At 36.0% G+C, this 13,287-nt stretch overlaps 1 long non-coding RNA gene across 3 annotated transcripts in view; it reads right to left on the reverse strand.

Moving 5' to 3' along the window:
• The window catches only part of LOC105711428 (uncharacterized), a 643,388-nt gene that overhangs the window by 197,562 nt on the left and 432,539 nt on the right, over positions 1–13,287 (reverse strand). The gene's annotated exons all lie outside the window — the stretch shown is intronic.

The raw sequence follows: 13,287 nt of genomic DNA on the forward strand, positions 1-13,287 counted from the left end.
GTAGTGATTAGTTGGAAGAAGCAGATATACAATATTTGAGTATTCTGGTTACAACTGAATAGAAAATATGAAAAAAATGAGAAAAACTTTTGCATATTATAGAGATGAGAAACTCAGCATGAAATTTTAAGAAATAATGAAGGCTGCAATATATGAGCATGCCCACTGAAGATGTTAACAGAGCACTGAGAAATGTAGGACAGAAAGAGGAAAGAGAAATGAAGATACAGATTGATGAATTATCTACACAGGGAAGTGAGGCAAACATATCACAGAAGAGCAGCTCTTTAAGATCATGATCAGGAAAAAATATAAATCTATCTCCCCAAGTGTTACAGGACACATAAAATTGTTGTGAAAAAGAACAGGAATCATCAAAAAGAATTCATATATTCAGGCAACAATATTTATTGAAAGGGCATTTTGTAATATTTGTAATTAGGTATATACATAGAAAGATGAAGAGAGTATATCTCTGCCCTTGTGGAATTTACATTTTAGAAGAAACATTTTAAAATTTTGTCTAAAGAAGATTTGGGAAATAAAATTTAAAAAAATTTCACCCAGGCATATTTTATAAATATTTTCAAGAAAGTAAAACAAACTTTTTATGTTTTATTTTCCTTGAAACCATGAAACAACAACAGACAAAAACTTACAATTTTGCTTTGTGCTGAAGGTGCATAAAATCATTGATAAAAATTGGCATATGGTGTTTTTGTTGTAAATATAATAATGTATATTTTAGAAACATTGGAAATTATTAAAAGATAGAAAAAAGGTGAACAAGGCTATCCATAATCTCATAATTTGAGGGAAATTTTTGAATGCCTTTTCACTATTTTATTCATGCATATTATTTGGTTTATGGGGTTTTTAAACATTCATTTCCTAATAGATATAGTCATATGTACAAAAATATGGTTGTATCTTTTTCCCCATGCACTTTATAATAATAATGCTTTATAAATTATTGTATTAACTAATTAGATAATTAGTTAAATAATGCTGTGATGTGTAGCTTGATCCATTTTAATTAACTTTTTTTTACCATTGGTATTATCCACTTCTGTGGGGATTTTCATTTTAGAGAAATTATCACAAAGCATTCAATCCAAATATAAAGCTAATACCTTTTTTCACTTATCTAACTGATGCATAATAAACAAACTCAAACTAAAAACAAAACAAACAAAAAAAATCTCCCAAATCTACAGTTTGGGCAGTGATTGTCAGAAACAGGTTAAGATAACTGCAAGATAAATCATCTTTACAGCATTTGTAGGCATCGATTGAGCCTTGGTGGGACTCTATACCTATCATATTGGAAGGCGTAAATTAAATGGTACAGAATTTTCCCGGGGTAGTACACATGAGCATGCATTCATGAAAGGTTGACTGCATTCAATATGTGATAAAATTTGAATGCCTTGAATGGGAGATCTGCATTCAAGGCGTTGAACTCTTACACAGGTGGGGATTTGAAACCTCCAAAACTCCTAGGGAGGTAAGGGGGAACTCTGTGGCATCACCTTAAATTTTTCTCAGATTGTAATGAAGGATGTTACAGATGATCTTGTATTTGATATTAGACAAAGGTAATTTCTTGATTTGAAAACAGTTTGCCAATTAGGGGAGAATGGGAATGAGGAAAAGTTTTATTTTGGAATCCCTGAAGGTCCTGGATCATTTATATTTCCTCAAATTTTCCTTAAAAAAATGATCAGTTATTTTCTTCGGTTTTCTCTTATCTCTCCCATTTCAGTCTAGGCAGCTGGAAGAAGTCAGCCACTTCCAAGACATTTTTTTTTTTTTCCGAAAATTTCGTCAGATCATAATGTCTTTCTGAAAATTTCTTATTTTTTCACATTAATTCAGACAAAAGTTTTGTTACATTTCCTGCATTTCATATGAAAGGTCCTCTTTATTCTAGTATCCAGTAACATTTTCTCCACTTTTCTTGAAGCTCTCACTGACAACTTCCTCTAATCTCTTAAGGCTCCTTCTAACTCTCTTTTTGAAGCCCTTGAGTTTTCACTAGTTGTCCTTGAGGTCCCGCAGCTTAAATAAACTTTCTGGCTGATCCAAAAGTCTTGCCACACATTTTACAACTTTTATTTTGGGAGCACCCAACTTCCAGATACTAAACTATGTTTCAGTTAGCCATTGCTCCATAACATACCACCCCCAAACACAATAGATTCAAACAAAAACAATCATATATTTTGCTCCCAAATGAGCAATTTTGAGCTCAGAAAACAAAGCTCAGCAGGTGTAGATGATCTCTGCTTCATGTTGTGTCGGGTGAGGTAGATTGACTGGGAGTCAGGGCAGGTTGGTGCTGAGAGTTCAGCCAGGATACGGACAAGGGTCCTTGTTTCCTCTCTACATGGATCTCTCTGTGAGCAGCTTAGACTTTCTCACAATATCATGGCTGTATTATAGGAACAAGCATCCCCAAGAAAATCAGGTGGAAACAGTATTATTATTTTTTAAAGCTACCCTTAAGAATCACACAGTGTCACTTCTGCTGTAGTCACAAATCCACCCAAATTTAAGGAGTGGGAACATAGACCCATGTCAAAGTCACATTGCAGGAAGAGTATGTGGGATGACAGATACAGTTGTGCTCTTTTCAGATAATAGTCTGTCATATATTCATCAATATGCTTGAGGAAATCTAAAAATTCACTATTGATGCTATTCAGTTTTCTAGTTGGTAATGTAGCAGTGGCAATTTGTATTTGTTTAAGGGTATATGTGGTGTTATATGTTTGATTTGGGACTTTTTGAGTGGAGGTTGGATAGAGTTGAGGAGAATTTTGTCTTTTTAAAGTATAATCTAAAAGAGACTTTGCTATACAAATGGCCAATAGACTAATGGAAAAATGTTCCACATCACTAATTATTAGGGAAATGCAAATTATTAATGAAACCACAATGAAATATCACCTCACATCTGTTAAAATGGTTATTATCAAAAAGAGAAAAGATAACAAGTGTTGGCAAGGATGTGGAGGGAAGGAAATGTTTACACACTGTTGGTGGGAATGTACAGCCATCATAGAAAACATGGCGTTTCCTCAAAAGATTAAAACAGAACTACTGGATGACTCAGCAATCTTACTACTAGGCATATATCCAGAGGACATGAAATCAGTATGTCAAGGAGATAGCTTCACTGTCATGTTTATTGCAGCATTAATTACAAAAGCCAAGCAATGAAATCAACCTAAATGTCTATCAATAGATGAATGGATAAGGAAAATGTGATGTATATATGACAGAACACTATTCAACCTTTAAAAAATAAGAAAATCCTGTCATTTTAGACAACATGGATGAACCTGAAAGACGTTATGTTAAGTGAAATTAGCTGAAAGAAGAGAGACAAATGCCACATAATCTCACTTATATGTGGAGGGTAAAAAAGTTAAATTCTTAGAAACAGAGTAAAATGGTGGTTAACAGCAGCCAAGAGGTAGAGGAATTGGAGAGATGGCCTGAAGACACAAAATTTCAGTTACACAGCAGAGATGAGTTCAAGAGATCTATTGTACATCATGCTGACTACAGTTAATAACAATATATTACATGTCTTAAAATTGTTGAAAAAGTAGATTTTCTTTTCTCACTACCAAAACTATAAGTATTTAACGTCAAATAATTTGATTCAGCCATTTCACAATGTATACATATAACAAAATGTCATGTTTAACACCATAAATACATACAATTTTGTCAATTATAAAATAGACTTTGTCAGAACTGTTACTTGCTTGCTTGTTGCTGCAGAGAAGAGTGATTTGGGGTGACGAGGAAGAGATAGGAGAACTATTTCTTGTGCGTGGGGCAGGTTGAAACTTGCCTACATGTGAAAAAAAGCAGAGCTGAGCACAGACACTGAAGAAATAATTCTATAGTAGTCAGGTCATGACCCAAGTTGCTTAGGAGCCTAAGTAATTAAATATGGCTGAAACCTTGATAGAAGGCATTTTTTTCACCTCCATGTAAAACCTAATGATTCTTAGAAGGGTTCAGGAACATGGAGATCTTCATTTACTCAAACCTTTGACATAGACATTGGCAATCTTTTGACTGGCACATCAACAGTACCACCTGTGAGGTTTCTCTAGGTGGATTAAAAGTTGAAGACCTGAGTCACATACAGTTGTAGCAGAAAAAAATAATATAACAGATGCCAATTAGGGATAGTAGTTGACAGAACTTGTGTGTGAACACATGTTACACATACTGCTCTGGGGATCAAGAAATCTTTCCACGAAAATTCTACCAGGATAATTTATGAGGAGATTGTATTGACACCTAATCATTAAGACAAAGGGCCTCAAGTCAGTGTAACATGGGCATAAAATTAACGTGACATCATTTTACACTCATGGGTTGGAGTCGTCTGGCTGGACATTGGTTTGCAAAGTTATCAGGTCAAACACAGTGCCCTGCCTCTTTTCTGGAGAGTTATTACCTACGAATTGCTGTCTCTTACTCATAGAGTATCTGAGGTGAAATCGCAAACTGAACACCTCAGTCAAAGTAACAAAGTAATTTTTCTCTGCTCTCTGAGATATTTAAAAGTCAGGCTTCCAGTAATTCCAGTATTCTCTCATATACAGGTCTCTGTTTTGTAAACAGTGGGACAAGTGTATTAGTAGAAGAGATAACAGAACACCTGAAATGAGACCACTCCAGGACAAAACATGTTCACTGTGCCAAGCCTTTGAAGAAAAACATTGCTTTTCAGAAGGTGTTATAAATTTGCTGTGAACAAGACCAGCATGAAGTTTTAAAACACTTCCTATATACGAGCTCTCAAAAAGCATTCGCAAAAGCAAAATAAAGAACACTTGAGAAAATCTGAACTAGCTACCTGAAAACTCTGTTTAAAGAAAGTGTCACTAAGAAAGGAAATGCCTTCTCACTGCTCAACTTCATCAGATGCCAGGTCTAATGATAGAGATTTGTAAATGAGTCCTGCTCTCTTTAACCATTTGCCATCTCTTTCTACCTACTCTGATTTTCCTCATCCTGTCTAGGAGTGTATCTTCTACTCAACTTTCAAGATTGAGCTCAAAGGTCGACTCCACTTGGAAGCTTTCTCTGACTCTTCTGCACACAGCCTCCCATCATAGGCACTGTCCTTGGCAAAGTGTCCTTCCCTTGGCACTGAGTTGGAGTATTAATACTCTCCATTCTCTTTGTTGGTTTAGTTTTCTGATCTGTGATACCCCATTCCCATCCCTATTTCCTAACCCTAACACAACCCCCAGTGACTAAACCATGAGGCCTTTTGAGGCCAGAAGTGATATCAGTCTTAAGTCCCTATAATTCATATGCAACCCAATATCTGCAAATCGCTGTCTAATCACTCACCCATGAATGACTCAATGGGCAAGCAAGTAAATGAATGCATACATTAAGGATATAAAGAATCCCTCTACAGTTTCTTTTCTCTTCTCCTGGACATTTTTAAAAAGACAAATGCTGAGCAGAAAGGAATTTTTAGACTCTACACAGATATTATATCATTCTATTACTGAGGAAAGAGATTGAGTTGACAGCTGACACAAAAAAGCAAAACTACACAAGTATTATGCTTTTGTCTTTTTCTTCAAGGAGAATGACTTGCAAACTGGCAAGGGTAAAAATGATGAAGAGGTAAATGTGAGAAGACAGTAGGGAAGTACTGAGATTCTTTAAATGAATCCAAATCTCTAGGCTGGGTGAATTTCATCCTACAAAACTGAAATAGGTTACAGAAGTGACTGCAGAGCCTCAATTGATAACACTTGACAAAAAAAAAAAAAAAAAGCTAGAATACCAGAAATGGGAATGTTTCTCTGATTTTCAAAAAGAAGAAAAAGGGCAGATATGAAATATACAGGTAAATGGGTATGACCTTGTCACTGATAAAGGTCCAGAAAAGTTTGTTTAAAGATTATTTTCTTAGCACTAAGAAAAGGAAGTGAGGCTCATTACTAGATAGCAAGGATCCACTAGTGCAAATCACTTAGTAGGCCCTTTTGTTTTCTCTTATCCTTTTTTTTTTTTTTGAAGGATATGATTACAATAAATTAGTAAGAAATTTGCAGTGGTCATAAAAATATGAATATTGGAACAATATTTGATCAAATTTCTTAACATTTCCATTATGATAAGATGACTTATGTTGGTGGTAAGATATTTGGACCAAACTGTGTTTAGGTAAGTAGATATATAACTGGCCAAATGACAATATCCAAAAGAATTACCTGATGTACCACTGTTACCATGGAGAAATAAGGTCCTGTCCTTAGCCATATCCTATAGTACCATTTTATATCTAGATATATATGTAGAAAGGATAAGATATTGAATAGTGATTTTAAAATTTGGTAGGTAAGTTCTCTATTATAACATTCAGATTTTGAACATATGTTGACAATTTGGAAAAAAATTGTCCAAAAGTGTTTAGGTGGAAAAATGAGTTGAAATAAATGTAAGTTGAATAATGACACTGTTGAAAAGGATGAATCTGCTTTCAATTCACATGGAAAAGAGATTAGAACACAGCAGGTGTTATAGGGGAACACGTATTTCCCTTCAGGTATCTGTGTGGCTACTTCCACTGGAGTAGCATTACTGGCCTCTGCTTCTCCCTCTCACTCACTTCTGTCCATTGAGTGAGAGGGTGCTGCTAGATTGGTGGATGACGGCCATTAGTATTTTCATTTCCCACCCCAAGTCCATTATTGGATAGGACAATTTGATGAAAAAATTATGATTTCTAAGGATCCCCTCTCTGCTTCTACCTTAGACCAGTTTGAGAGAGCAATCCTGGGTGAGTATATTTTGCCTTCTCTGTGGATGAAAATTTTTCTCTAGACGGTCTCCCAGTGCCTAGACTGGGGTCTGTGAGTGGGTGGTTGGCATACCCTTTTAGCCAGATCTTTAAGTGATGTTTTCTCACCTAAGCTTTTCAGTAAAATGGCTCATGTCATGAACTGCTTGTATCTGAATCAATTCATCTCACAATTGCTTGCAAACTCCAACAGTGGATACTTAATATTATGTTTATTGATTATTAAATGCAAACCTCAGAAGTTAAAAGGACCACATTACTATTTCCTAATGTGTGGTGCTCATAGCAATGGCTGCTTTAGTTTAATTGTTTGCTCTGGTCTTCCTCTCATGGTAAAGTTTTTTCTCCAGCGTCTACCGTTGTCAGAGTGGGCAAAAAGAAAGCTAGATGGAACCACTGCATGTGTAAATAGGTATTGTTAAAAATTAGTTTTTGAGCTAAAAATTTTTTAAATGGTGAAAAGTTTGTTTAGGACTCCAAGATATCCCCTTCACCATTGGCAGACGACTGGAAGATTATTCTCTGAAAGTGCTAACTAGGTCAGTGGTGCTAAGACCAGTGCCACACCAAAATCAGATTCATGGTAAGAAATGTCATGCAGAAAATTATGTGTAGGGGACTGACCTGGATGTCAATATCTTTAAGTCTTTTCTTTTGAACTCACTAGGGTCAAATTCTTTAGAGAAGGTTTCTTCCAGTTTCCTTCTTGGATGATATAATCATGACTGCTAACATTTGGGAACCTGGGTGAAGAATAAGGCTGAGGATTCAACATTCAGTATGAAAACACTCACTGATGACTTTGATTTGAATGAGGTATTCCTGCCCTTGCCTGTGCTTAGTGCCCCTTGATCCACTGAACCTCAGTTTTACTCTTTCCAGAGAATAAAATTCCAGACATCTTCCAGTTGGTTAGCAGTATCTTGGGGAAATCTAAATAAACTTGATTTCTAAATAAACTTTTAACCATTTAAAAAAATGTTCAGCTCTGTGCTAAAATGCTTTCAGAGGTATTACCCAGCTTCTGAGCCTTCTGAGAATTTTTCAGTACAATTTGAGTGAGGTTGCTTCTTGGCTTGTCCCACAGCTAATTTAGGATACAGCTTTTCAGGTCTATTAAATCAGTTACAACTTTTCCATATATTTATCAGTTGTTGCTACTGCCTCTTGCCCAATTTCTTTGTTTCCATGAGCTCCTCTCTTGTTCTTTTTTTTTTTTTTTTTTTTTTTTTTAATACAAGGTCTCACTTCAGTTGCCCAGGCTGGAGTGCAATGGTGGGATCTTGACTTACTGCAACCTCTGCCTCCCAGGCTCAGGTGATTCTGTCACCTCAGCCTCCTGTGTAGCTGGGACCATAGGCTTCCAGCTAATTTTGTGGCATTTTTTTTAGTAGCATGGGGTTTTGTCATGTTGCCCAGGCTGGTCTTGAAGTCATGGACTCAAGTAATCCACCCACCTTGGCCTCCCAGTGTGCTGAGATTACAGGTGTGAGCCACTGTGCCTGGCCTCTTCCTCGTTCTGTTACTATGGTCTTACTAGGGTTATTCTGGAGTGGATTGTGGAGGGAGTGGATAGAAACTAATGCATGTGTCCAGCCTGCTGCCTTTGGGAGCATTTTCCAGTTCACAGGTTTCTTACATTCTTGTTTTCTGCAGCTGGAGTGAAGGCTGAGCTCAGTTACCAAGAATCACGACCAAATGTTTGTTTTTGTGTCTTTTTACTATTGGTCAAAGATCCGGCCGGGCACGGTGGCTCACACCTGTAATCCCAGCACTTTGGGAGACCGAGGCGGGTGGATCACGAGGTCAAGAGATCGAGACCATCCTGGTCAACATGGTGAAACCCCATCTCTACTAAAAATACAAAAAATTAGCTGAGCACGGTGGTGCGTGCCTGTAATCCCAGCTACTCAGGAGGCTGAGGTAGGAGAATTGCCTGAACCCAGGAGGCGGAGGTTGTGGTGAGCCGAGATTGCGCCATTGCACTCCAGCGTGGGTAACAAGAGTGAAACTCCATCTCAAAAAAAAAAAAAAAAAAGATCCGCCCATTGCCATTAATAGTTTAAATTATAATATGGTTCATGTTACTGTTACATTTTTGTCTAGGTATATATATGAATAAAAATTTAAGGAGATAATATCATAACTAAAGATACTATTTCTTATTGATTTAGTACCTCTCTTCCCTATAAAGTAACTAGTAAAAATAGTTCCATTTCTGACTGAGAGATTTTTAAAGTAGCAATTTAATCTATTAATTATACATATTGATACATGGAGTTATTTTTTATTTTGAATTTTAATAACATTTTTATTGTATTTATTTTATTATTTCCTTACATTAATAAAGTGGTCCTGGTGTTTTATTTATGACACTAATCTTAAAACTTCTTTTGTAAAAATACGTAGATACAAAAGAGAGAGAGTTTAAAGAAAATCATCAACTCTGTAGAGGTAGTGTCCAGATACAGTAAACTCATGATGACGATATAAGAATGACAAGTTTAGGCAAGTAGGAAATACAAGTTAATGTGATTATTCAAGCCAATATGCTAACGAAGTACATTACTAAATGTGTGGTGTTCACATTTAGGGACAATTTGGTCTCAAGATAGTGTGTATAATGCAGATTGCAGAGGCAGGATAGTACAAAATTTTAGAATTATGAAGAAAATAAAACCATATTATTTTAGTGCCTAGTCGAGTGTCTAGTATGTAGTAGTAATTAAAATATCTGTTGCCTTGGAAGGAAAAAAAAAGTGGAAGGAAGTAAAGATGTTTAACCTGAAGAATAGAAAATTTAGTGGAAAAGGTGGTAACTATCTTCAAATATTTGCTATCATGTGAAATGAAATACTCAGGGAAGTGTTGAGGTGTAGACTTAACTAAGGGCAGAATCAGTGGTTATAAGTTATGGGAGGGCTAATTTAGGCTATGTTTTGGAAGAACATCAGTATTTTATACATTAAGCATCAAGGTGCTCTTCAAGTACTGAGTTGTCAGTTATTCAAAATGTTGTAGTGGTGATGAGATAATGATTCTATAGAGATCTTATCAAAGAGATAACCATATTCCGAAAGAGCTGGGTCATCAGGATTCTTCAAGAATCCTGAAGAAACTTTGGGAATAGGTTCTAGTACTTAATCCAAACTTACTGAGTAATAACCAAGTGTTAATGACCCCTCAGTTGCCTTCCAAGTCTCATCCAAATCTAGAATTGGTCGTTGACTTCTAGGGTATGTGCATAGAAGTTCTTCTAGCAGTAGATGAAGTTTCCAATTTTGCCTGGGCATGATCCCTGATGGTTAAGTCTTTAATATATCTCACCCTAATCACTTATCCGCGATGAATACCTAATCACTCTCACAGTTATACTCAAAATATCCCAAAAGAAACTTACTACATTATAAGATTGTTTTAAGTGCTATAAAAGAAAAAAACAGAGTTCCATGACAGAGAGTGATAGAAGAAGAACCACTTTAGAAAGAAGGTTCATGGGGCCAGGCATGGTGGGCCATGCCTGTAATCTCAGCACTTTGGGAGGCCAAGGTGGGTGGATCATGAGGTCCAGAGTTTGAGACCAACCTGGCCAATATGGTGAAACTGCATCTCTATTTAAAAAAGAAAAAAAAAAATTAGTGGAGGCGTGGTGGGGCACACCTGTAATCCCAGATACTTGGGAGGCTGAGACAGGAGAATTGCTTGAACCCGGGAGGCGGAGGTTACAGTGAGCCAAGATCGTGCCACTCACTGCACTCCAGTCTGGGAGATGAACCGATGCTCTGTCTCAAAAAAAAAAAAGAAAAAAAAGAATGAAGGTTCATGGATGGCATCCCTGACCAGGCGACCTTAGAGCTGAATCCTGAAAAATGAGAATGAACTGACAAGCACATTGCTAGCCAAAGAGTGTCCGGACAGGGTAAGAGTCCAAGAGCTCAGAGTTTTAAGAAATAGATACAGGGTCCAAGGGTGGCAGGAGCAAGCTGAGGAAGGGGATGCAGCTTCCGAGTAAGTCGCACTGGCCCTGTAGGCCATGGTTCATGGCTGATTATGTGTTCCCTCCTTCACATCTCCTTGGCTCAATACATAATTTTATTATTAGCAGTCCACATTCTTGAAACTCCTATTTGTTTAATTCACCCAATTATATGTGGAGCATCTAAGTCCCTTAAGGACAAAATTTCTAGCATGTAAGTCTCTTAAGGATAAAATTTCTACTACTTATCTTAATGTCCCTCGTTCTAGTACTTAAAATAACCTAGCACTGAGGTGCTCAGAATAGGTGGTTAAGTGAAAAACCTAAAAAAACTAGATAAAGCATATCTTCTGTACTGATTCCAAGTCTTTAGAATGGTCCCTGCTGGCTTTAGATTTTGGCCAAAGTGTCTTAATAACTAAAGTGATATTGCTATATTTGAGCTGATACTTTTTGTCAGTATTAAATTACCATAAAGATAAAATTTTTTTTAATCTGTTGATTTAATCCACTCTAGAACTTAAGAGAATAGATCATTTTAATGTCTATGTAATTTAACAGAAGGTTTGAATGTTCAGCATTTCATCTATACTTATTATATAATACATGTTATATATTATATAGTTATAATACATGCTATTTTATTACCATTGTTCTTCCTGCTCATACTGTTTTTGTATCTTATTTTATTTTACTATGGTATGAACACTTACATACTTAACATGAGCTCTACCCTCTTAATAAATTTATAAGTGTGCAATACATGATTATTGACTATAGGTACAATGTGGTAAGCAGATTACTAGAGCTTATTCATCTTGCTTCATGGAAATTTTATGCCCAGTAATTAGCAATTTCCCATTTCAACCTCCCTCCTTCCCTGGAAATTACTACTTCACTCTTTGACTCCATGAACTTGACTATTTTTAGACACCTCACTTAAGTGGAATCATGCAGTATCTCTCTGTGACTGGCTTATTTCAGTTAGAATAATGTCCTTAAACTTTATCTATGTTGTCACATATTGGTAGGTTTTTCTTCTTTTTTGAGGCTGCATAATGTTCCATTGTCTGTGTATTTTAAATTTTCTTTATCCATTCATCCATCCATGGACATTTGGGTTGTCTCCATGTCTTGGCTATTGTGGATAGTGCTGCAATGAACCCGGGAATGCTAATATATCTTTGATATCCTAATTTTATTTTGGGTGATAAATACCCAGAGTGGGATTGCTGGATTATGTAATAGTTCTATATTTAATTTTTTGAGGAATTTCCTTAACAGTTGCACCACCCTGCATTCCTACCAACATTGTACAAGGGCTCCAATTCTTCCATACCTTTGCCAATACTTGTCTGTTTTTTTTTTGTTGTTGTTATACTTGTCATTCTGACAGGTGTGAAGTGAAATGGTGGTTTGATTTGCATTTTCCTGATGATTAGTAAAGTTGAACATTTTTCATGAACCTGCTGACTATTTTTCTGTCTATTCTGGGGAAGCGTCTCTAGCTATACTGATTAGGGCTATACTGGGGCTGTTCTAAAGGAGGGTGCCACTTTCAAGTGGAGTATAGAGTCAGAGAGGCATGGGGTAGGGGAATTGTGACCCAATCACCCAGTAATACAGTAGCTTAGTACAAACTATTTAATCCCATTAAGGGTTAGTCTTCTTAACTAGACATTGGAGATAACAATTATACTTCCCTCTCCAGATTGTGGTACACTTAAAAGAGATGATAAATACACAGCATTTAGCATAGTCTCTGGCATTTTGGGAGCACCAAAAGTGTGAACTGTTTTATATTTCATAATTATTTTAAAATTACAATATTTAAGCTTGACCCTGGGGATTTATCATTTTAAATGATCAAAATTTATAAAAAAAATCTCACAAACTCCTGGCAGAGCAAAGATAAGAGATAACTAGGAAGCAATAATGCAGTAATTCATTTACATCATGTCAAAGATGACTGAAAATAAAACTTTATGGAAGAGTATATTTTTATAAAAGTCTTTGCTTCAGAGTTTTCTGATAAATATTCCTTTTGGCCTGAGATCTACATAGTTGATTTCTGCATAAAACTGAATATTTTTTGGAAGTTAGGGCTAAATTAGTTGGGTTATTTTTGCATGATGAAAGCGTGAAAACAAAACACCTTTTTTGCTAAAATATTATCTGGTCCTCGTTTCAGCCCAGAGGACTGAAAATACTATGAAATTAAAATTTCAAATGTGGGAAGGAAATTCTATAATATTTGTTAATTCTAGCCCCAAAATGTTCAAAGTTATTTTTGCTTCAAAATCTGGAACTGAACATGCACTTAACAATTTATTTCAATTCATACTGTTAAAAGTTTGCCCTGCCTATATGTACAGGTTTGGAGGTGTATATGAAGTATTTCTCCTTTCTTTAGAGAAAGCTGAATAAACTGATAAAAAGAAAAAGTCAAAAT

This window comes from Aotus nancymaae, unplaced genomic scaffold, assembly GCF_030222135.1.
Source record: "Aotus nancymaae isolate 86718 unplaced genomic scaffold, 86718_ANA_hifiasm-v0.15.2.pri h1tg000040l, whole genome shotgun sequence".
Lineage (NCBI taxonomy): Eukaryota > Metazoa > Chordata > Mammalia > Primates > Aotidae > Aotus > Aotus nancymaae.